This window comes from Pleurodeles waltl, chromosome 1_1 (assembly GCF_031143425.1).
Source record: "Pleurodeles waltl isolate 20211129_DDA chromosome 1_1, aPleWal1.hap1.20221129, whole genome shotgun sequence".
Taxonomy (NCBI): domain Eukaryota; kingdom Metazoa; phylum Chordata; class Amphibia; order Caudata; family Salamandridae; genus Pleurodeles; species Pleurodeles waltl.
The window spans coordinates 412,122,908-412,148,703 of NC_090436.1; the positions used below are offsets into that span (position 1 = coordinate 412,122,908).

At 47.8% G+C, this 25,796-nt stretch overlaps 1 protein-coding gene across 2 annotated transcripts in view; it reads right to left on the reverse strand.

Annotated features, from left to right (window-relative positions):
- Positions 1-25,796, reverse strand: part of ANKRD31 (ankyrin repeat domain 31) — a 654,832-nt gene that overhangs the window by 263,571 nt on the left and 365,465 nt on the right. The window lies entirely within an intron of this gene.

Genomic DNA, 25,796 nt, shown 5'->3' on the forward strand with positions numbered 1-25,796 from the left:
TGCTTCTCTGACTCCAAACACCCACCAGAACAGAGTTTATTAATCAAAAGACCCCTGTTTGGAAACTCTCAATTGAAGTGTACTCAACTCAGAGGATACCTTTTGTATGTGTGTGTAGTACATGTAGTGCTAAGGCCAGGAGACTCTGTCACTGTTACTCCTCTCAGCAGCCCAGTGTCCTTTTCTCCAAAGGCTCCTGTTTGGTAACTCACACATGAAGTGTACTTACCTGGGGGGATGACATTTACACGTCTATGAAGTAGAGGGAGTGACATGACTGCCAAGACCAGGCGGTTCTGTTTCTCTAACTCCAAACACAAGCCCAGTATTCACATGCCCAAATATCCTTGTCTGTTAGCTCTGAATCTAAGATTACTCACCTCGGAGGATACCATTTGTATAGTGGTGGGAGGCAGATGGAGTGACTGGAATTCAAAGCTCAAAAGGCCCTGTTTCTCTAATTCCAGCCATAAAACCAGTGTTCACTTGCCCAAATCCATCTATGAGTGAACTCTGAAATGAAGTTTACTCACCTGGGAGGATAACATTTGTCCAGTGTGTGTGGTAGAGGGAGTGAAATAACTGTAACTCCCAGGAGGCACTATTTATCTACCTCCAAACACCAGACCAGTGGTCACTTGTCCAAATACCCTTGCTTGCTAACTCTCAATTGAAGTTTACTCACCTGGGAATGGCCAAGATACAGATCATGCTCAACTCTGACATATATCTGACTACCTAGCTCCATCTTGACCTGCTAACCCAATATGAAACTATTGAGGACAGGAAGGAAAGCTTACCCAGTGTGCAAACACAATGATTACAAAGGCCTCGAGATGCTAACCAGAATGGTACTGGCAGCAGACACGTTCACACAGCACTGACCACATGATGACTCCAGTCACATATACAACAAACTCCTGGATCTGCCTGCATCACAATCAACTAGGCCTCAAAATGGCCAAAAACATATCTTGCCTAGCCACTGTTTTGCCTGCACTGGTGGCAAAATGGCATTCTCAGGCTATCATCCCAAGGGCTAATGATCTGCACATTTTAGCAGCTGCTTCAGTCAAAAAGATCTGGCATGCCCCACAAATGTCATGTCAGTACAAGCAATATCATTGGTACTTGCCACAATAGGATTAACTGTAACTTAACTTTGCACAAGGTCTCTGCTTAATGTAACAGTAAACTGATGGAGGTAGATGTCACAATACAAACAGTAACATTGTATCTTTCACATCAACAGGTCAAGCTGCCACTGAGCACAAAGAGGCCACAGAAGAGACTGCCATTACCACCCTGGATGAAGCCCTCAGTGAAGAAGACACTCCTGGACGTCTGGACATGGAGGACGGTTCTGGCCCGTCTGGGCAACCTGGTCAGACCCCAACAGTGAGTCTCACTGTGGCCACATCAACACCTCCCAGCCCAGGTGCTTCAACATCAAAGGCAGCCATTCTCCCCCCAACCTGTGTACCAAGCACAGTGTCTACGATCTTGTGCACCCCAAGTCCTGGATCCTGAGTTGCAGCACAACACATCGGTCAATGAGGTTCCAGGACACAGTGGTAGAAGACACTCTCTGGCAAGGGCACAGGGCTGTGGCGATAGGGTGCCTGGGCGGGATGCTCTGGGCCAGCGGGGTGAGGCCACTGGGGCTGCTCCTGGCCGGGACACCATCAGCCATTTCTTGGGGGGGTCTATCAGGAGTCCCAAGGCGTGATGGGTCATGTTTTGACGAAACTCCGGGAAATCAAGCAGCTTCAGAGGGACATGCGAGAACAGATGGAGGCCCACAATACCAACAGGGCTTCCCTAACAGAGGTGATGAAAGACATACACTCAGTCCTGAGCAGGGCTTTTCAAAACCAATCTTCCCCTTCCTTTGGCTTTGGTGCCAGCGATTGGAAGGGAGGCCCTGCCAGAGGAAGAACCCACCACAAACATCCCTTCCACTTTAGCAATAGATCCCTCCCCCCACCTCAGGCAAGCAGGGACGTCCAGCTAAGAATCCAGAAAGTGTGGGTGGCAAGACACCCACCACTGCCAGACAATTACCTCTTCCTAAAGGACCTCCTTTGTGTGCCACATAGTCATTCTGTTGACTGATCCTCTACCACCTACCAGTTCCAGTGAGAGGAGTATTCTGGACTTTAGACTCCCAATGGTGTGGCATTTACTCCAATGATTTAACTCACCATGACTGAAACCTTCACTTTACTTTTTGGTTCCCTTCTGTCCAAATTGTATTTTCTACATCAGTATTGTAATAAATTTATCCATCACAAACTCATCTCCTCGCTTAATTTCCACATTTTGCTATGTAGAGATGTAAAACAATATGAACCATATGATGAAGACACAAGCTACTTGGGATATGTTACAGGTGCACAGTGTCCTGCTAAGGATTACAACCATTATGCAGAAACACATTAGTACAAATGTCTGGTCACACCAAACATTTTATTCCAGAGTACAGCATATAGGCTGTCTGCATGGCTAGGCTTTTTGAAACAAGAATGTGTGACTCATACTGAGTCAAAGTACATATTCCAAGGTATAACCCCCCCAGACCACAGAAGGAAGGGATTTGTCAGACATTGTCCTATAGAATAGGCAGAAATTAAAGTGGATGATATCACAAGCTTGAGACTTATAATATACCACACCAAACTAATCCAACATCACATAATCCAAGATACAGACAGATGGCAGAACATTGTAATACAATTTCCAATGCATCTGGTGGTATGACACAAACATATTTCAGTGTTGTGCCACAGGCACTGTGGCCTGCAATGATGAAACACATCTACAGCTACATACAGGTCATACGAGACTAGTGTTTAGCTAATGAGAAAGGAAAATGACTTAGTCACAATCTATGACTACATATTTCATACCAACATGAAGACACATGATGCTTTTGGCCCACCACAGCACTCAAAACAAGTAAAATGTGCACTTCTGACCTTCCACCCAAACACTGTGTAAGCTGTCTTGGCACAGGTCTTATACAACTAAAAATAAAGGTAAGTATGCAGTTCCATCAAAAAACAAAAACAGTGCATGCAAGTCAGGACCCCAGAAGTGGATAGCCCTTTGTGCTTTCAGGAGCAAGAGCCCTCACACCCCGAGAGATGTCACACTTCATCATTTGGCAGCTCCACGTAGGGCTGGCGCTGCAATGCCCAATGGACCCCACAGGGGGCTCTTTACTGGAGATATTTTCAGGTCGCAGATGTGACTGGTGAGGTGCACTGAAAGTGTTGTGTTATGAGGGTGAGTAGATTAGTGTAAAGAAGATTAGATAAAAATGACTAGGGGTGGTCCGGAGTCAGTTTATTGTGCAGGGACTTAGGCTATTGTACTGTTGTCAGCAACATGGCATGTTCTGGGAACATCATTTATTATTGTTATGTGAGAAAGTAGCCTCTTTCTAGCATGGTAACCCCCATGTGTGGGCTGTTTGCCGGTGTGTTTTAATTGTGTCACTGGGATCCTGCTAGCCAGGACACCAGTGCTCATGGTTTGTTACCTACTTATCAGTCTGTTTCACTGTGTTTGTCAGTGTGCTTAACTGTGTCACTAGAGTCCTGCTAACCAGAACTCCATTGCTTATGCTCTCTCTGATTCGATATTTCTCCTTACATACTGGCAACCCAGTATTCCACTCCAAATTGGTATACTGGACCCCCATTATAAGTCCCTAGTATATGGTACCTAGGTATCCAGGGCATTGGGGTTAAGGGAGATCCTTCTGGGCTGCAGCATTTCTTTTGCCACCCATAAGGAGCTCATACAAACACTTCTTCAGGACTGCCATAGCAGCCTGAGTGAAATAGTGGAAGCACTATTTCACAGCCATTTTCACTGCACCAGGTCGCTTATAAGTCACCTATATGTCTAAACTTCAGACCCCGAAGGCAAGGTGCATAGTACCTCTGTGTGAGGGCACACCTGCATTAGCAGAGGTGCCCCCACGTCATCCAGGCCCATTTCCCCAGAATTCCTGAGTGCGGGACGCCATTATAAGTGTGCACTACATATAGGTCAATACATATATGTAGCTTCACAATTGTAACTCCAAATATGGCCATGTAAGGTGTGTAACAACTGGGAATTGTACCCCAATACTGACTGCACTATTGGTTGCACAATCCCATGTACTCTGGGGGCTCCACCATGGCCCCCCAGTACTGCCATACCAGCCTTCTGAGGTTGTCACTGCAGCCCCAGCTGCTGCCACCTCACAGACAGGCTTTTGCCCTCCTGGGGCTTGAGCAGCTCAATTCCAGGAAAGCACAACAATGCATTTCCTTTAGGAGAGGGGTGTTACACCCTCTCCCTTTGGAAATAGGTGTTACAGTCATGGGAGGGGTAGCCTCCCAAAGCCTCTAGAAATGCTTTGAAGGGCACACACGGTGCCCTCTTTGCATAATCCAGTCTACATCGGTTAGGGGACCCCCCAGTCACTGCTCTGGTGCAAAACTGGGAAAGGAAAGGGGAGTGACCACTCCCCTGTCCATCACTAGCCCAGGGGTGGTGCCCAGAGCTCCTCCAGAGTGTCCATGGGTTCTGCCACATTGTTTTCAGGACGGTCAGGGAACTCTGGGAGCACCTGAGTGGCCAGTGCCAGTAGGTGATGTCAAAGACCCCTCCTGATAGGTGCTTACCTGGTTAGGTGACCAATCCCCCTCTCTGGGCTCTTTAGTGTCTCTCCCCTGGGTGTTTCTTCAGGTTTGGATTGCAAGACTTCAGCAGGAATCCTCTGCATCCTTTACTTCATCTTCTACCATCGCTGACTGCTCCAGTACTCTCTACAAAACTGCGACAAAGGAGCTAAGACAACTTCTGCAACCGTGTAACTTCAGCTCCTGCCAGCAACGGCAACAGTTTCCAGGTCGTGCATCCTCCGAGGATTGCTCGTCTGCAGCCTCACCAGAAGAACCGAAGGTATCTCCTGTAGAGTGACGGAGTCACTTCCCTGCTTCAGCAGGCACCTCTCTGCAGCGACGACCGGTGGTTTGGACCCTGTCTTCAGACGACTGGCATGGATCCAGCAACACAGGTGGTAGACTAAAGTCACTCAGGCAGTCCCACTTTGGTGGAGGTAAGAGCTTGCCTCCCAAAGCAAGACAGTATCCCCGTGCACCGCGTGACTTGCAGTTGCTAAGGCTTGTGTGCAACCTTCCAAGAAGTTCGCCGTACACAGCACAGCTTAGGCTCCACCACTCCATCCTGCGATGCACAGCTTCCTAAGTGGTTCTCCGGCAACGTGGGAATCCTTTGTGTCGTGCTGAGTGGGCCTCCATTTGCACCTCCTTTGTCCCCATGTTGAGGGACTCCTGTGCAGGCTGCCTGGTCTTCAGAGGGCTCCCAGAGTTGTTGAGAGCCCCCTTTGTCTGCCACTCCTGGGTAGAGGCTACCAGGTCCCTCCTGGTCCCGGGCAGCGCCATTTTCTGCTAACCCCAAACTTTGTATTTACCAAGGCTTGCTGGCGGAATCCAGCGGCGCAAACCAGACTACATTCATCCATCCGGCGTGGGACATCTTCTGCACCAACCAGGAACCCGTATCTGACTTCTTTGGTGCAATACTGACTTTGTCTTCTCAACGGTGACTCCACTTTTGTACCTTCATCCAGGTTAGCAGGAACTCCTGTTCTTCCTGGACTCTTCAGTGCTTCTTGGACTTGGTCCCCTTCTTCCACAGGTCTTCAGGTCCAAGAATCCTCTGTTGGTGTCTTGCAGTCTCTTTTTATTCTTGCATTATCTTCTATCACGCCTTCTAGTGTATTTTAGGAAACTTGCTGTGTTTTGCCCCTACTTTCCTGGACTCTAGGGTGGGGTATTATACTTACCTTTGGTGTATTCTTACACTCCTAGCACCCCTCTACACACTACAGTTGCCTAGGTGGAAAACCGACTTTCGCATGCCACTATTTTAGTATATAGTTAGTGTTCCCCCTAGGCCTATTGCAACCTATTGTGTTTTCCTACTGTGTACTTACCTATTTCTGGTTACTAGTGTGCATATTGTGTAATTTACTCACCTCCTAAGGGAGTATAGTCTCCAAAGTATTTTTGGCCTTGTGTCACTAAACTAAAGTACCTTTACTTTTGGTAACACTGAGTATTGTCTTTCATGTGTGTAAGTACTGTGTGAATACAGTGGTATTGCAAGAGCTTTGCATGTCTCCTAGTTCAGCCTTGGCTGCTCTGCCTACAGCTACCTCTAGGTAGCCTGGCTTCTAGACACTGTCTACATTTCACTAATCAGGGATAACTGGACCTGGTATAAGGTGTAAGTTACTTTGGTACCCACTACAAACCAGGTCAGCCTCCTACAGTTGTGTCATTGTGTATGTGACAAATAGGTGCATGACCTTGTGCAGCATCACCCCAGGGAAGCGAAGGAGACATGACACAGCCAAGTGGGGAAGCATCTGGCCACTGGACCTGGGTCAAGGCCACCACCAACACAGAGGGATGTGGTGCATTTGAGCGTGAGTGTGTTTGTGTGTCCTAGGGGACTGGGAGGTGTGTCTTAGGGGACTGGGAGGTGGAGGTGCCGGGGGATGGAGTGGTGAATGTGTGTGTGACTGCGGGTTGGCTGGATGTGGTGGATGTCTTTGTGTCTGTAGTTGTGATGCCTGTGGTGGATGTCTGGGGGTCTGCTGGGGTGGTGTTTGCGGGTATGATGGGTGCTGTAGGTGTGTTACTGACTTGGTTTTGTGCCTGTGGGAATGTCTGATGTCATGTATGTGATGCTGGGGATAAAAGGGATGTCTGGGGAAGTCATGATTCCTGTTGTGTCTGTGGGTGGATGTTGTTTGCTTGCATGCCAGTGTGTTTCGTGGTGCTTCTGTTTGTGTGTGCTCATCTTGTGTGTTGATGTGGTTGTGTGCGGATCTCTGTGAGTGCTTTGGGCAGGTAGAGGAAGGGGGATCTGGATTGAGGAGAGGGAGGTGGAGGGGAGACGGAAGATGGGGGGTGACTGGCTGCCGTCAGTATGGAGAAGAGAGCCTGAAAAGATCTCAGTAGGACAGCCATTGCACCATGAATGCCTTCCAGGAATGCGTTGCTTTGTTGCATGTGGGAGGCTAATCCCTGGATGACATTCACAATGGGTGACTGTTGACCTCCTGAGAAATATTTCTATGGGTCAGTCTCCTCACTGAGGGCAGCTGGGGTAATAGGGGCTGGGGTGGAGGTGCCTGTGGCAAAGGAGACAGCCGCTCTCATGGTGGGGAACACCCGGTAGTGTGGTGATACAACAGGGAGTGGTGGACAAGGATAGTACTGGGGGATGCCCCAATTGGTCCGCCACCTCTAAGGAGTGCCCTCTGGAGGAGGAATCTGATGATGGTGAGGATGATGTTGCAGTCTCTCCCGTGGCACTCCCCTCGCCCTCCTGGCCACTGGCTCCCTCTGTGTCAGTGGCGTCTTGACCCAAGATCCCATGGCCAGAAGCTTCCCTACTTGGCTATGCCTCATCTCCTTCGATTATCTGTGCTGATGCTGCAAATACAAAGAGAAATAAGGTCATCACATCTCTATGATCACACTTAACACTCTGATTAGCAAACATTACCATGATGTGACATTGGCCCCAGTAACAAATTTCACCTAAGTGGCCCATACATGTGCCATACCATATGCACGCATGCCATCTGAGCTGGCAACAGTTGCCCACGTGAAATTCAGGATCTCACACAACTACAATTGCATGGCTCAAGTTGTGCAATCATAATGATCATTCAACCATGAAGAGACACCATCACCCTCAAAGCTTTGCTCCATGGAGCAGACCATACAAACTCCATTCCCACAGATCCCACACAAGGCCATGCACACATGTCTTATTCGCATACATGATGACCCAACAATGAGGACTGATGACACAAAATCATGCCACGTTGACAACAGTACAATATCCTGGAGAAGGTGACAAGGAAATACCCATGTCGCACTAGAAACATATTAACAATGTACACTTCACCTAGAGCCAAAGAAGTAGTATTACTGTTGCTCAGATAGGCCACACATGTGCACATTATGTGCAAGGTGTCAGGTAGAGATGTCCCCAAAATACACAACACAATGAATCAGCAAGCCCCAGAGTTATAACCACTAAAGTCTGGCATCCCTTACAATGGCATCTTGAGTGCTTCAGTAGAAGCCATTAGTCTGTTGCATGTTGGAGAGACACAGAAATTTGCACTCAAAATAATGCCCAATGGGAAGTCACATCACTGTCCCCATTTTGCTCATGCAAACCCAGATGTCTGTCTCTGGATGAATGGGTGTGCCCAAACTAATGTGATTTCAACGTAACTGCCAGTCACTCCATGATGCATACCAATAGTCATGTTACAAACCTTAAACATCACACATGTGCAGTGCACTTTTTCACCTGATGCCACATCAAGGGCATAGATATCCACACTGTGGCTCTAAACTCTAGGCCTCCCTGCCATGACCCTCAGCGCTACTGCAGCTGTACATGCCAAATGACATGCTATGATGGGTGAGGGTATGTGTCAGCCAATAAACAATGGTTACACACTCCTGTCCGTGGTACGACATGAAGTGTACTCCCATTATAAATGTACTTTTCAACAGTTTGACATGCACATATATGAGAGGGAATACAGATATCATCCCATCATAGGTAGACCATGCATGAAACTGCAGCTTTCAAATGTTTTCTAAAGAGAAAGGGACACATGCTGACATGTAGGCACAAGGAATGTTGGCAACAGTGATGGCACATATACTATGTCACCGGACATTCCCCACTTACAAAGGGAAAGTAGTGACCTATTACTGCATCCAAAGAACAATGTAAGCCCTGTCACATGTATGTTGGACAACTCCACATTACAGACCGCAGTGAGGAACCAGCACCCATAATATGCTGACATAAACTAGCTTCTGGGTGGCAGATGTCAACATACACAATTACCCAGACACATGGCAGAGAACAGTGATCCATCACCTACTTACCTTTGGCCTGGAACACTGAGGAGTAATGGTCTGTTGCATAGTAATTACACCCACTACAACAACAAATAGTACATCATTGATCACTGTACACAGCCATATGTGGTTCCTGAGGTGCAAGGGGTTTGTAGATTCCATCCAGTTGTGTCCTAGGTCTGTGGTCCAATAGGCAAGGCACATCAGTTTACCACACATGACATGTCAACACAAACAATCTCTCGTCTACTGTGAGACACATGGATCATCCCCAATTGTCAGGGGGAACTGTCAGAACCTAACTCAAATACTTGGCAATGGGACAGACAGGAATATGCCCTGTACTCATCCCCTTGTGACTGCTCTGCTGCCCTCAAACACCCATCAAGCTCCGGATAGGCTACCGCCAGGATGCGGGCCATTAAGGCGGTCATAGTCCAACGGGCACCCTGCCCACGTTGGGAGGACAGCCCCAGCTGGGCCGTTGCAATCTTCAGGGCCCAGCGTTTCAGGTCTTCCCAACTTTTCCTGCAGTGGGCGCTCAACCAGCTGTGGACCCCCAGGGTCCGCACCTTCTTGGAGATGGCTTTTCATATCCCCTTATTTTGATGGGTGTTGACCTGCATGGATGCAAAAAACAAATCAAGAGACTATGATCGCAAGTTTCATCTTAAATAGTTGAGTCACATACATGTCAGAAACAGCAAGATAGAACTTTCCCATTTGCCAATACGCCCAAAGTGTAACACTTACAAGCCAAACCACCAAGTACAGGTACATGACTACAGACATACATTTCCCAATCTGCAGACCAAACCACTACCCTGCTCAAGCCCTACAATTAGCGTTCTTACTGACATCATGTAGTCTATGCTCCACCAACCTGGCTGAGATGTGAGCCACTCTGAGACACATCACACCTCTGTGGCATCGGAAGGGTAAATTCCTGAGGCATGAAGAGAACAACACATTCACATTCTGAGAGGATAAATCTCTGCATACAGTCCCTACTGGCTACTGCCAGAGTACAAACTCAAACATCACACATGTGTAATAATGAAGGGACTGGAAAAGTGGGTACAGAAAGTGTTATCCCTGACCAGGGGTGGACATGTGGAATAACAAATGAATACTCATGCCACTTCAGGGGGTGGGGCTCCGTGGTATGTAGCTGTACCACAGAACACTCCTTTGAACATATGTGTCCATCCCATAGGGATTACATCCAATAAAGGAATGTGTTGTCCAATTTCTACTATGTGACCAGACTACTGAGTCGCATATCATGGCCTCCCAGGAATCAACACATTATCTGCACTGTGGGAATGTCATTTATGCAATAAACCTATACAGGACAAATATGACCCATGGGAAGGTGACAACAGAGCTGTGCGAGTACAGGGCCCATCATGAGTCAAAGAGACACATTGACAATGAGGCAAAATGCACCTATGGACTAGCTTAACAACTTACCTCTGTACTCATTCCTAATCTAATCAAATGAATGATGCATTCTGGGCAGTATTTTACCCCAGAGCCTTGTATTTCCCACTTAACAGGATCTGCTGAGGTACAGGGAGTGGGCACAGTGCCACAGTTGCATAGTCACAGTGACTCCACCCCAACCTAGACTAGGACCCGTACTGGGAGATACACCTGTCAGGCCCTGGTCTCTGCAGGCTGAGCAGACAGAACCTACATGAAACTCCATTCCCAGCACTTCCAAGCATGTAGTACATCATGTAGCCAACATCAATTTGGCATGTGGTGTGAGTGGCAACCTGAAGAGCAGAGTGACTCATGATATGCCTTCCAAACAACAGTTTAGCAAGGCCAGATGTGGTTAGAAATCTGTGTGGCACCATACACATTGCTCACATTACTCTCAACTGGCTCATACAACATGCATACTCAGCTCATACTGTCATACACATACATGTTGTCTCACATAAAACAATCATGAGGAAAGAGAGAACAGTGGGTGGCTGTAATGTCACCTCACCTAGTTATGTACATCCAACACAAAGTGGATCTAGGAACACAAAAAACACACGCATGACAATGTGAATGAACTCAACATATGGTACTGGCCAGCAATACCTGCACATTGTACATCCCACGGATGTCATCCAGGCTGCACCTACAGGCTCATGAGCAGTGAATCTGGCACACACTGGCACAATCTAGCCAGCGAGGAAGAAAAGGATGATGACGTACAGAGATAAAATGTCCACGAGACAATTACCTACTCCTCTGGTGCACCATGCAGCTGTCCATACAGGGATAGGAACTCCGTCACCAGCCTCTCCAGCTCCTCTGGAGAGAAGGCAGGATGGTGGATGTGGCATGATTGCTCCCAGAGGCGGTACACAGCAGCTCAGGTAGTGGAGGTCTTGCTGGCAGCAGTGTCAGGAGTAAAGTGAGGGAATCTGCAGAACATGGCAGTCACGTCTGCCACGTACGTGGTCGTCACCACCGGCGGACACAGCCATTGGCCTGTGACCGCCACTGGCAAAAACCTTAGCCTATGGCTATGTCCGCTGTGGTTGTGACCACCTATCTCCATGACGAATTCCGCCACCGGTCACAGGCGGTTGCTAAGGTCCAGTAGAGTAAGTCAGACACCCTCCATTTCAGAGCCCTAAAATGTGGTACTGGGCATCACAAACTGTGTCACACCTCCGAAATTGGTGTTTTTACCTCACAAACATACTAATACTGTCTTTTAATGTAGGTACTACTACTCAAACACCATTGTAGAATGTTGCGGCGCACAGATGGCATTTTACAGTGGGGCACAGTCTATCACTGTCAAAGGTCCTTTTCGTGGTTGGGATACCCAGTCACAATTCAAGGGGCATTTGTGATGCACATCTCTGAGTTAGGTCCAGAACATGATGTGTACACATGTGGCAAAACATGGGGGTCATTAGCAGCTGTAATGTGTACTGGTTGCCATGTCCATCCCTTCTACAATGTATTGTCACATGTTATCATTGACATGCATCATGTATGTAGCTGGGGACACAATGACAAATGTCAGAACTCATTTTGTGTCATATATAGGTAATCAGGGAGAGGGAGCATGTGTCATCCACCGGTCTACTGTCCACTGCCAGACCTACAGAGCATGGAAGAACACCATGTCATACTCCTACATTGTCTGAATCAGCAAACAATAGTGGACTTATGTCGTCAGTTGGAGCCAGATCCGATGCCAGCTATTAGTTATCCAACCAGCATACTACCCATTGCACAAGTCATGTCAGTACTGCACTTACTAGCCACAGTGTCCTTACAACATACAGTGGCCCTAGCTGCTAGAATGTCCCAAAGTATGTTCAGTCTGGTGTGGAAGGATGTCCTCTCAGCAATTTTGAAACAGATTGACAGCTACAACTAGTTTTCCCAACGTGAAGATTTAGCCCATGTGAAGGCTGAGTCTTATGGTTTTGCACACCTCCCACATGTGGTGGGGGCTATTGATGGCACACATGTTGGCTTGGTCCCACCACATGCCAATGAAGAAGTATACCGCACCCAAAAGAACTTCCACTCCATCAATGTCTAAGTTGTATGTTTGGCAGACCTATACATTTCCCAGGTCTGTGCCCGGTATCCAGGTTCAGTGAGGATTCCTTCTTTATGTGGAACGGCATGAATCCCCAGCAGATGCCACAACTGTACCCAGATAGGGCCTGGCTGGTTGGTAAGTTACATCTGTCCTGTTTGTGTGCAGGCAATGCCTGGTGGCACAATTCTGATAAGAGGCAATAACTGTGCACATATGACCCATTCATATACAGGAGACTGCACATCCAAACCATCCATGGCTGTTGACGCCAATAAGGAATTCAACCAGCCAGGGGAAGTCTGCTTCAATGAGGCCCATGTAAAAACAAGGTGGGCAGTGGAGCGGGCTTTTGGTCTCCTGAAGGTGAGATTTTGCTGTCTGGACTGGACAGGTGGGTCCTCCTTTAATCATCCGAAAAAAAGGGTGTAAGATCACTGTGGCATGCTCTGTCTGTGACCTCTGTCTGTGACTGTACAAATACCACAACCTCTGTCTGTGACTGTACAAATACCTGTGCTTGTTAGAATGTGTGTAGTAGTTTTTTGCAAGAACTGGAGAGCTATTGCTCTGCAATGTTCAGCCAAAGGGTGCATGAAGAGTTAGTCTATAACATATCCCCACCTTGTGTCAGTCTCATTGCAGTGTTAGCTCCTTTCCAGATGCTTGTTATATGAATTGGGTAATAGGAATTTCTAAAGCCCATCCTCCTTGTTTCGTCTTTGTACAAATACCTTCACCATAACATCCTCAAGTGGGCATTTCAGAGTTGTGACACTGGCAGGTTTCTGATGCTGTTCCAACATGGATAGTTCAAGTTAATTTAGGGCACAGATTTGGGGTGTATGAGACATATGCCAGGCAGCTTGGATAGTGTTTGGATGGAAGGGCTGAAGTGCAGATAGTAATTGTTTAGTGTGCTGTGGTGGGACGATTGCATCATGTGTGTGATCATGTGGTCATGAAATATGTTGTCATCATGTGCAAGCAAGGCATTCACCTTTCACATAAGCTAATCACACTTCTTGTATGACCTGCATGTAGCTGTAGTTGTGTTTCATCATTACAGTCCACAGTGCCTGTGTCTGAGCACTAACATATGTTTGTGTCATACCAACAGATGCAGGTCATTGGATCATGATGTGCCTGTGATCAGGGACTGTTGTACTGCCCTCTGTCTATACCTTGGGGTATGTGATGTATTCCTTTGGTGTGGTATGTGATGAGGCTTATGTTGGTGGCACAATCTACTTTTTGGTTTGCCTATTCTACAGGGCGATGTATGACAAGGCCCTTCCTTCTGTGGTCTGGGGGGGGGGGGCTATACCTTGGTCTGTGTACCTTGACACAATTTGAGACCTTGACACAATTTGAGTCACTCATTTTTGGCTATGCAAGTCGAGACATTTCGACAGCCTATGTGCTCTACAGTGGAATAAAATGTTTGGTGTGACCAGACACTTGTACTAATGTGTTTGTTTGTGTTGGTTGCAATCTTTAGCAGGACACTGTACCTACAACACATCCCTCCTTGTACTAGTTTCTTGTGTCTTCATCATTTGTTTCACATGGTCTTCCATCTCAACATAGCAAAATTTGGAAAAGAAGAAAGTAGACACAAACTTTGTGATAGGTGTTATTTATTCTAAATTTGTGAATAGTATGAAAAATAGGTATTTGACGGAACAGAATAGTGACAGGTTCAGTCAATGTGGATCAAATTGTTGTAGTGGATGCCACAGCATTGTAAGGCCAAAGTCCAGTGTACTCCTCCCATTGGAAATGGAAGGTGGTTGAGGAACAGTCAACAGTGTGAACATGTAGCACACGAAGGAAGTCAGTTGCGAAGAGGTCATTTGCTGGCAAGTGGTAGGTGTCTTACAATTCGCACCTCCCATACACTTCGCTGGACGTCTTCGCTTGCATGGGAGGTGATCTGCTGCTACAGAGGCAGGGGTGTCTGAGGCGGGTCCTTCTGCTGGCAGGGCCTCCCTTCCAGTGGCTGGCAGATATGTTGAATTGCCAAGGGACGGGTGGAGTCTAGCTGTTGATCCCTGCTAAGGGTGGTGTTGATGTCCCTCAGCATCCCCTGATAGGGAGGGTATGTTGGTATTGTGGGCCTCCCACTGTGCGTGCACTTCCTGTATCAATTCCCTCTGCATCTGCTTCATTTCAGAGTTCAGTTTGTACCTGACCCATCACGACTTGGGACTCCTGAAAGACAACCAAGATGTGCCTGATGGTGTCCTGGCCCAGGAGCATCCTCTGTAACCTCACCCCGCTGGCCCACAGCATCCCTCCCATGCATCCTACTCCCACAGGCCTGTGCCCTTGCTGAAGTGTGCCATCTCCCACGGGTTCCTGGACCATCATTGGCAGAGATGTTGTGCTGCAACTCAGGATCCTGGTCTGAGTGGGGGACCAAGATGGCTGTCAGTGTTCTGGGGGCACAGGATGGAGGGTGCATGTTTGCCCGCGATGTTGAGGCAACCGGGCTGGGCGGTGTTGATGTGGCCACAGTCAGACTCACTGATGGTGTCTGACCAGGTTGCCCAGATGGGCCAGAACCGTCCTCCATGTCCAGATGACCAGGAGTGTTGTCATCACTGAGGGCTTCACCCTGGGGGGTTGTGGCAGTTTCTTCCTTGGCCACTGTATGGGCAGCGGCAGCACAATCTGTTCTTGGGAAAGATACCTTATTACTGGTTGTATTGTGACATCTACCTCCAATCACTTACAGTAACATTTCACAGAGACCTTGTACATAGTCGACTAGCATGTAAACATACTGTGACAAATACACATGGTAATGGTTGTTTTGACATGACCTTTATGGAGCATACCAGCTCTCCTTTACTGTCACAGCTGCTGACACATGCAATACATTGTCCCCTAGGGGGATGGCCTAAGAGTGTCAACTTGCCACTAGTACAGGCAACACAGTGTCTAGGCAAGTTAGGTATCTGGCCATTTTGAGGCCTAGTTGAATGTGATACAGGCAGACAGAGGAGCTTGTAGTACATGTGACAGAATTCATCATGTGGTTAGCGCAGTGTTAATGTGTGTGCTGTCAATACCAATCTGGTTATGCCTCTTGGAGCCATTGGGATTGCTGTTTAGCATACTGGGTAGGCTGTCCTGCATGTCCTCAATGGTTTCATCTTGGGTCAGGATGGAGCTAGGTAGCCAGACACATCTTAGAGTTGGGCATGATCAGTATACTGCTCACTACCAGTGGAGTGAATCTCAAATGTAACTTATCAGACAAGGGTATTCGATCAAGTGAACACTGTTGTGATTTTTTGATATTTTGGAGAAACAGTGCCTCCTGGGAGTCATAGTCATGTCACTGTCTCCACTACACACACTTGACAGTTTACATTGTCCAAGGTGTGAAGAGTTCTTTTGGATTTTCTCTACTAGACTGATTTGGGCAAGTGAACATTTTGATTTTGGATTATGTGGGACAGGGACTATTAGGCTTAGCTTTCCAGTCATTCCAATTACTTCCCAGCATTTCACAAATGGTATCCACCCAGGTGAGTAGACATCAATTGAGATTTCACAGACATGGCTACTTATACATATGGACACTGAGCGTGTGTCTGGAGTGTGAGCTACAGAGACTCCTGGCCTTAGCAGTCCTGTCTCTCCCTCTACTACACACACTATGCAAACTGTATCCACACATCTAAGTATCTTGATATTGAGAGCTGGGTAACTGTGCTCTCTGATCGTATGTACACTGTTCTGGTGTTTGTAGCCAGAGTACTAACATCTCCTGCGAGTTGCAGTCAGGTAAGACTAGGAACTTGACACACCTGACCAATGTCACCCCCAAAGGTGGGCACACTTCCTTTGTGAGTTGATAGACAGGAGTATCTGGACAATGATACAATGTGCTGGTGTTTGGAGCTTTAGAAACAATGCCTGCTGGGAGTTGAAGTCTTGTCAGCCCCTGTAGTGCACACACTATACATATGTGAACCCCCCCAGGTAAGTAGACTTTATTTGAGACTTACCAGATAAGGGTATTTGTGGCAGTGAACCCTGGGCTGGTAGTAAGATTCACAGACACGGGCCCTCCTGGCCTTTGCAGTCGTGTCAGTCCAAGTATTACACACACTATACAAATGTGGTTCCCCCAGGTGAGTAGACTTCGTTTAAGACTTGCCAGACAAGGGTATTTGTAGCAGTGAACATTGGGCTGGTGTTTGGAGTTACAGAAACAGTGCCTGCTGGGTGTTGCAGTCTTGTCAGTCCCTGTAGTGCACACGCTATGCATATGTAAACCCCCCAGGTGAGTAGACTTCATTTGAGACTTCCCAGACAAGGGTTTTGTAGCAGTGAACTCTGGGATAGTGGTTGGATTTGCAGACACAACCTTCCTGGCCTCTGCAGTCCTGTCAGTCCCTGTAGTACACACAATATGCAAATGTTGTTCCCCCAGGTGAGTATACTTCTTTTGAGATTTGCCAGACAAGGTTATGTGTAGCAGTGAACACTGGGCTGGTGTTTGGCGTTACAGAAATAGTACCTGCTGGGAGTTGCAGTCTTGTCAGTCCCTGTAGTACACACACTATACACATGTGAAACCTCCCCAGGTGAGTACACTACGTTTGAGAGATTACCAAAAGGGTATTTGGACAAGAGTTATGCAGGGTATTTGTAGCAGTTAACACTGTGCTGGTGTTTGGAGTTACAGTAACTGTGCCTCCTGGGATTTTTATTCCTGTCATCCCTTCTGCTACGGAATCTATAGATACAGATAAACCCAAGGTGGGTACACTTCAATTGGGAATCCACATTGGCGGGGAGAACACAGGGTTGGTGAGTGGGGTAATCGTAAATTAGGGAAATGGTGAACTATGGGCATGCATGGCATAGCATTTGTGTGACCTTTTTAGTGTTGTCACTTACCAGACTCTACTTCCCCAGGTATTCCTTCAAACCCTCAGGATGCAGGATGGCCAAGACTTTCTCCTCCCAGGGAAATAGTTGCAATGGGGCACTGGGAGGGCCACTGCCAGTCTTCTTGGCCTGCAGCTAGTGGCTGGAGGCCAGGAAATGCAGGGAATGGACCTTGCCCCTGATGCCCTTCCTTGTGCACAGGGTGGTGCCTCTAGAATTCACTCTGTCATTGATCCCCTCCCACATTTCCATTTTCCGAGGAGTTGTGCTCCGAACAATTGTGGCTCTTCTCTTATGATTGCATCGACCACAAATCTTAACTCATCTTCAGAAAAACAGGGATTTTTAGAACGTGACATGGTGGAACTAAAAGAAAACGGGTGAGAGTGACTTACTAAAGAGGGGGAGTGGGGAAGTGCAATAGGGTGTGAATGGACAACAATGTGTGCAGGGTGTTCAATGTGATGGTGGAAAAAAGGGTGCCTAATCTATGTACTCTACAACAAAAAAGGTGCTTGGGCTTTGTTGCCGTGCAGTGTAAATGCAAAGGATTTTGGTGTGTGAAAGGGTGTGTTTTATAGTATCCTTTGCCAGTGTGTGGAGTGTGGCAATGTGTGTCAGCTGTGTTGTTTTCAAATACATCCAATGTGCTGTTACTTTGGTAACCGCGAACCATGGTTCTGACCACCATAGGCTAACCGCCATGGGTGCCCGCCACTGCAACTTTTGACTTGTAATACGGTCATTGAGTGGTCGCTGTGCTGTCAGGGCTGGGGGTCGGACCACCTATTTCTGGGTCTCTGCACCACTGGCGGTCTGCTTTTTTTGATTGGTGGTCAGTGGTCCTACCTGTTTGACTCATAATACGGCGGTCTGTAAGACGGCTAACATGGCAGTCTTTTTGGGACCGCCAACATGGCAGTCTGGCAGTCCGACCGCCAAAGTTGCAATGAGGCCCTTATTCATCAAAATATAATATCACATAATTTAACAGAGCATATTCAGAAGTTACTAAAACAATGTACAAAAAAACAAAACGATAAACTAATGCAAAACAATAACAGCAATACTTCTAAATATACCAAAAACCTAGAAACAAAAATATAAACATGTTTTAACCCTCCCTCCTAATCCTCTCCATCCTTAAAACCCTTTACAAAGGACTTGCCTGTTCCGATGAAGGGCAGAAACTTACGGTAACCTGGTTTTGCGACAAGAGACTCAAATTACCATAAATACATTGCAAAATAGAAGAAACCGGTAAAAAAATAGCCGCCAAATGAAACTAAAAAAAAGATTATCTCTCCACGTAAATAAATGGAAAATATTGTAAAAAGGTTCAATAAATGTTTCGAAAAAATGTTAGAAAATGATTAAAAATGTACAAAAAATCAAACAATGTTATAACACATTATCAAAAAATTTAAAGTATAAACTAAATAATAGTATAACACTTATACAATTACTTAATATATACTAATAAAACAAGTTGAAATAATGTTAAAAATGTGTATAAAAAAGTTAACATCACAACATCAAATGATGGACGCAGTGTTGAAACTTCTCAAACACTCACCCCCAGTCACAGATCTCGGTTTAATCCATCGTTATTTTGCTTGCCACGTCACCCCAGTTGGGACCCAGCCATATACAAATCATTCTTGTCCCTGCTCCCTATGGGAGCAGCCCAGCGCAAACTGCCAAGCCAGGTCCTCCCTGGACAGGATTCAAGCATCCTGGGACAGGTTTCAGGGTTTCACCCTTCATCAGCCAGGCTAGCTTGAATCAAGTGGCGCAGCAAGCAAGGAATGAGGAACAGGGTCAAGACTGATTTGCATAGGGCTGGGTCCAAACTGGGGTGGCATGGTGAGCAAAAGAACGATGGATTAAACCCAGATCTGTGACTGGGCGTGAGTGCTTGCATTGTTCAGCACTATATCCATCACCCCTTTGTGTTGCTAAAGTTGCCCTAAGTAGGAAGGGTATGCCCAGACATGGGTCCGTGCTCACTGTGCCACTGGATTCATGCTAGCCTGGCTGATGAAGGGTCTTCTGGGGTTTTCCAGGCAGCCGCCCAGACTGCTGCTACCCCAGAGGCAGGTTTCTGCCCTCCTGCTGCTTGACCAGCTCAGGCGGAGGAAGGCAGAACAAAGGATTTCCTGTGGGAGAGGGAGGCAACACCTTTTCCCCTTGGAAATAGGTGTCACATGGCTTGGGAGGGGTAGTCTCACCAAGCCACTGGTATGCTTTGAAGGGCACGTTTGGTGCCCGCCCTGCATAAACCATTTTCACTAGTCCAGGGATCCCCAGTCCCTGCTCTGGTGTGAAACTGGACAAACGAAAGGGGAGTGACCATTCTCCACCCCCTGTCCAGAGCTCCTTCAGGTGGCCACTTGGTTCTGCCATCTTAAATCCAAGATGTGCAGAGGCCCCTGGGACCATCTGAGTGCCCAGGTCAAGTAGTTGACGTCACAGCCCCCACCTGATAGGTGGTCACCTTGCTAGGTGACCAATCCCCTTTTAGGGCTATATAGGGTCTCCCTCTTGGGGGGAGGGGGAATCCTCAGATTTGACATGCAAGATTCCAGCAGGGCTCCTCTGCAACATTTACTTCATCTTCTGTCCACTGGAACCTCAACTGGATTCTTCAGGCACCAATAATCTGCAACTCCAGTGACGAGTCTGCTTTGCAACACTGTTTCTACAGCTCATTCCTGCAACTGCAACATTTCCCTGCCTGTGCATCCTCTAAGGTTGACAAGGTTCTAGCTTGCACCAAGAAGTAAAAAGGAACGTCCCTTGGAGTAAAGGAGTCACTCCCCTGCATCTGCAGGCACCAACTGCAACGATGACCGGCTTGCGTGGATCCGATCTTTTCTGGAACTGTGTGGATCATGCATCACAGGTGATGATCTGGAGTGGTACCTTTGGTCCTCTCTACCAATTGTCCTACTTGGAAGACGGTAAGCCCTTGTCTCTCCTTGCAGGACACTACCCCGTGCACTGCGATTCTTGCAGCTACCGTGGCTTGTTTGCTGCTGCTCCAAGGGATCTTTAGGCTCCATGTAGCCCTGGCCCCGAGCACCTCCTCCTGCCAAGCACAGTCTCCTTCTCTGCTGCTCCAGTGACGTGGGACTCCTCTTCCGGTGTGCTGAGTGGGCCTCACTGCGACTTGCTGGGCCTGCTGCCAGTAGGTTGCCTGTGGGTACTGCCTCCTCTTCTGGTGACTCTCCTGACTGCTGAGGGTCATCCCGGACTCCCCACCTTGGGTAGAGTGCCCTGGGCCTTGCTGGTCCTCTTCAGCCTTGCAACTTGTCTTCTTCTTCTTTTGCATTTACCAATGCTTGCTGGTGGTTCTCCGGCACCACTGACACATTGCAACCGGACAGCCGACGTGGGACACCGTCTACATTGCTTCAGAGACTCCTCGTCATCTCCTGTGCTGCACAGCTGGTCTTCTTCATCCCTCGTTGACCTGGTCTTGCATTCACAGAAGGGTGGGTAATGGCTCCTGCCACCACCGGGCATTCTATCACAAACTTGACTTGGTCCCCTTCCTTTGCAGGTCCTCTTCTGGCAGAATCCACCTTTGGGTTCTTCCAGCCTGGTTTGGGTCTTGCACAATCCTTTTCCTAAATCCTCCTGCTAGTTTTGGGGTAAACCAGGTACTTACCTCTGCTCTCCCGGTCGCTGGGGGTCACCCTGGTACTCACCACTTAGGGCTCCCCTTTAATGATTCCACATGCTTGGGTGGGGGGGCTGTATCTCGCATTCCACTTTTGTGTTATCATAATAAAGTACCTTTTTTTGTAACCCTGTGTGGTCATGTGTGAGAGAACTGTGTGGCTATAGTGGTATTGCATAAGCTTTGCATGTCTCCTAGGTAAGTCTTGGCTGCTCATCCACAGCTACCTCTAGAGAGCCCTTGGCTTCCTAGGCACTGCCTACACTTCACTAACAGGGGATACCTGGACCTGCTATAAGGTGATAAACCAGAGGTAAGCACCACACACCAGGTCAGCTACCTACATTGGGCACTAAAGGGGTGACATTTACTACTGCCACCCTAAACTAAACCAATTTGGGTAAAGGTATTGGACACTAAAGTGATACCATTTTTTTTCCAAACATTTTTATTATTATGAAACCTGTAAGAGCACCTTCAGTACATTATAGTAACGACAGCTCTATACATCAGTACATATTCGCTATTATAAAGACGCTGTATAACTATGTATGCTTTGTTGTCAGCCAAACATGTTTAAAACAAACGAGAGGATCAAGAGTAAGTTAATGAATCCTAGACAGAGGCAGACCCCATTAACCCTATGTTCTCTGGTATTTACATAATTTCCAGCAGTTGTCGTTCGTTATCTTTGCGGTTGTATCCTATACTTGTCTCCCCATGAGTGACCACTCACATGTTTTCCATTAGCCAATTAAGCGTGATGCTACGGTAATTTCCATTTTGTTATTCAATAAATGTATAAGTATTGAGCAATTATTTTCAATCACTGATGTGGTTACACTAAAACCCCAGGTATAAAGGCACAGAACATTATCCGGTGCTAATTAACTCTACTTTAAACAACCCTCTACCCCCACTACCACAAACTTACCTTGGCCTGTCTAATGCTCTTTCCAGATTAATGGCCATGTCTATGTAATTTAGCAAGGAGGGGGGAAACAATCAGGGGGAGAGATCATCCTGTTCAAACTTTAGAATTGGGATGGCGTGAGGTGATTATGGAGTCTACTGGTGCCTCTCCTGGAGTGATCGAGCTCAGTTTGGCCTGTTGGTGCCTAAGCCCTCTAAATGCTCCTGTGTGTCCCCTAACTCATTCCGTCTGAGGTGCTCTAGCAACATCTGCCACTCTGTTGTTATAGGGCATTTCCGCAGTCCCCTCTGTTCCTCTCTATACAAGGCTGCACCCTCCACCCCTCCCCAGCAGAGTAGTTCCGTCTTCCATGTTTCGACTGACGGGGAATTGGGGGACTTCCAGCGGATTGTATTTAACCGTTTGGCTAATACAAGTGCCAGGTTGACAAATCTGGCAGTTATCCCACCCTTGCCAGTCTAGGGAAGAGGTCTAGTATGCAATGGTCGGCTGTGTCCCAGTAAGAGAACTCAGTGGTGTCACATAATGTGCTACGGACGCCATCCCAGTAGTGTCTCAAGGAAAGGCAGGCCCACAAGATATAGAGTAGGTCCGCATCCTCTATTTGACACCAGGGGCATGTGGATTTGGCAGCTGGGAAAAGGGAGTGTATTATTTGCATGGGTAAAGGAGGCTCCATGGAAGATGTTAAATTGGATACATTTAAATTGTGTATTGTGGGGGATCTGGGATGCATGATCCTAAAGGAAGGTCTATTCCTTGGTGTTCAGGGGACACGCCAAGTCTGTTGCCCATCTTTCAAGTAGTGAGGACAGCTCTATACCATAGTGTGTACGTTGTGCTTTGTATAGCCATTTGATCAAGTGCCTCCCTGATCCCATGTCGTAGAGTGTTTGTATTAGGGAATGAGTCTGGGGTTCTGTTCCGGGGGTAGTCCACTGGTGTTGTATGTAATTTAATAAGTTGGCATGCATTAGAAAGTGGGTGCCAGGTAGATGGGTTTGGGCAATAAGCTCTCTGTGGGACGGGAGGTGGGCCTCCCTGAAGGTCTCCCAAACTCGAGAAACCACTCTCTTCTCAATGCCGCAACCTTGCCATAGATAGTACCCAAGCTGTATGGGAAAGCCACACGGGGATGTTGGGCGTGTAGGGGGCCGTTGTCTTGGTCAACCTTAGCACCATCTGCCAACGTTTTGCAGCAGTAGGGGTAGCTGCTTAGTGTGTTGCAGTCTGTGAGAAGGTAGCCTCCTTCTAGCATTGTTACCCCCACTTTTAGCTTGTTTTTGAGTATATGTCAGTGTGTTATTACTGTCTCACTGGGATCCTGCTAGCCAGGACCTCAGCGCTCATAGTTTGTGGCCTGAATGTGTATACCTGTGTAGTGCCTAACTGTGTCACTGAGGCTCTGCTAACCAGAACCTCAGTGCTTATGCTCTCTCTGCCTTTAAAATTGTCACTATAGGCTAGTGACCATTTTTACCAATTCTATTGGCACACTGGAACACCCTTATAATTCCCTAGTATATGGTACCTAGGTACCCAGGGTATTGGGGTTCCAGGAGATCCCTATGGGCTGCAGCATTTCTTTTGCCACCCATAGGGAGTTCAGACAAATCTTACATAGGACTGCCACTGCAGCCTGAGTGAAATAACGCACACGTTATTTCACAGCCATTTTCACTGCACTTAAGTAACTTATAAGTCACCTATATGTCTAACCTTCACTTGGTGAAGGTTAGGTGCAAATTTACTTAGTGTGAGGGCACACGTGCACTAGCAAAGGTGCCCCCACATAGTTCAGGGCCATTTCCCCAGACTTTGTGAGTGCGGGGTCACCATTACACGTGTGCACTACATATAGGTCAATACCTATATGTAGCTTCACAATGGTAACTCCGAATATGTCTGTGTAACATGTCTAAGATCATGTAATTGTCTGCCCATGCCAAATTTGGTATTGAGGTGCCAATCCCATGCATCCCCGGGGCTCCACTATGGACCCCGGGTACTGCCAAACCAGCTCTCTGGGGTTTTCTCTGCAGCTACTGCTGCTTCCACCCCACAGACTGGGTTCTTACCTCCTGGGGTCTGGGCAGCCAAGTCCCAGGAAGGCAGAACAAGGAATTTCCTCTGAGAGAGGGTGTTACACACTCTCTCTTTGGAAATAGGTCTTAAAGACTGGGGAGGAGTAGCCTCTGCCAGCCTCTGGAAATGCTCTGAAGGGCACAGATTGTGCCCTCCTTGCATAAGCCAGTTTACATTGGTTTAGGGAACCCCCAGTCCCTGCTCTGGTGCGAAACTGGACAAAGGAAAGGGGAGTGACCACTCCCCTGTCCATCACCACCCCAGGGGTGGTGCCCAGAGCTCCTCCAGTGTGTCCCAGACCTCTGCCATCTTGGATCCGGAGGTGTGATTGCACTCTGGAGGCCTCTGAGTGGCCAGTGCCAGCAGGTGACGTGACGTCAGAGACCCCTCCTGATAGGTGCTTACCTGACTAGGTGGCCAATCCTCCTCTCATGGCCATTTAGGGTCTTTCCATTGGGCTTTTCCTCAGACAACGACTTGGAAGAATTCACTAGAGTTCCTCTGCACCTCTCTCTTCGACTTCTGCCAAGGATCGACCGATGACTGCTCCGGGGCGCCTGCAAAACTGCAACAAAGTAGCAAGAAGACTACCAGTGACATTGTAGCACCTAATCCCGGTGGTGCATGCTCTGGGGTCTGCCTACCTTCACCCTGCACTGGAAGCCACAAAGAAATCTCCTGTGGGTAGATGGAATCTTCCCCCTGCTTCAGCAAGCACCAAACTTCAGAGTCACCGGTACTCTGGGACCCCTCTCATCCTGACGAGCATGGCCCCTGGAACACAGGTGGTGGACCCAAGTGACCCAGACTGTTCAGTGGTCCAACTGTCCAAATTTGTCTTTGCCTCCCCTCTCCAGACAGTAATTCTGTGCATCATGTGAACTGCAGCTACAAGGGCTTCTGTGCACATTTCCAAGAAATCCTGCATGCACAGCCAAGCGTAGGTCCCCAGCACTCTGTCCTGCGATGCTCAGCTCCCTGAGTTGATCTCCGGTGTCGTGGGACCTCCTTTAGCAATGTTGAGACGACTGCCGTGTTCAGACTTCTTGAACCCGTGTTCAAGGACTTCTGCGGGTGCTTCCTGCTTGTGCGTGGGCTCTCTATGCTGCTGAGGCCCCCCTCTGTCTCCTCTCCCAAGTGGCGACATCCTGGTCTTTCCTGGGCCCAGGCAACACCCTTTTTCTCTAACTGTGACTCTTGCACCTAGCAAGGCTTGTTTGTGGTATTTTGCAGAGGAAACAACTCTGCACCCTCCAGCACGCCGTGGGACATCTTCTGCACAAAGGAGAAGTTCCTACCACCTTTGGTTGTTGCAGAATCTTCAGCTTCTTCCATCCGGAGGCAGCCATTTTGCACCTTCATCTGGGGTTTAGTGGGCTCCTGCCCCCCCTGGCCACGTTAGCGACTCTTGGACTTGGTCCCCTTCCTTTGCAGGTCCTCAGGTCCAGGAATCCGTCTTCAGTGCTTTGCAGTCTGTTGTGGTCTTTGCAAAATCCCTTATCACGACTTTAGTGTGTTTCTGGGGAAATAGTAGTACTTTGCTACTACTTTCCAGGGTCTTGGGGTGGGGTATCTTGGACACCCTTAGTGTTTTCTTACACTCCCAGTGACCCTCTACAC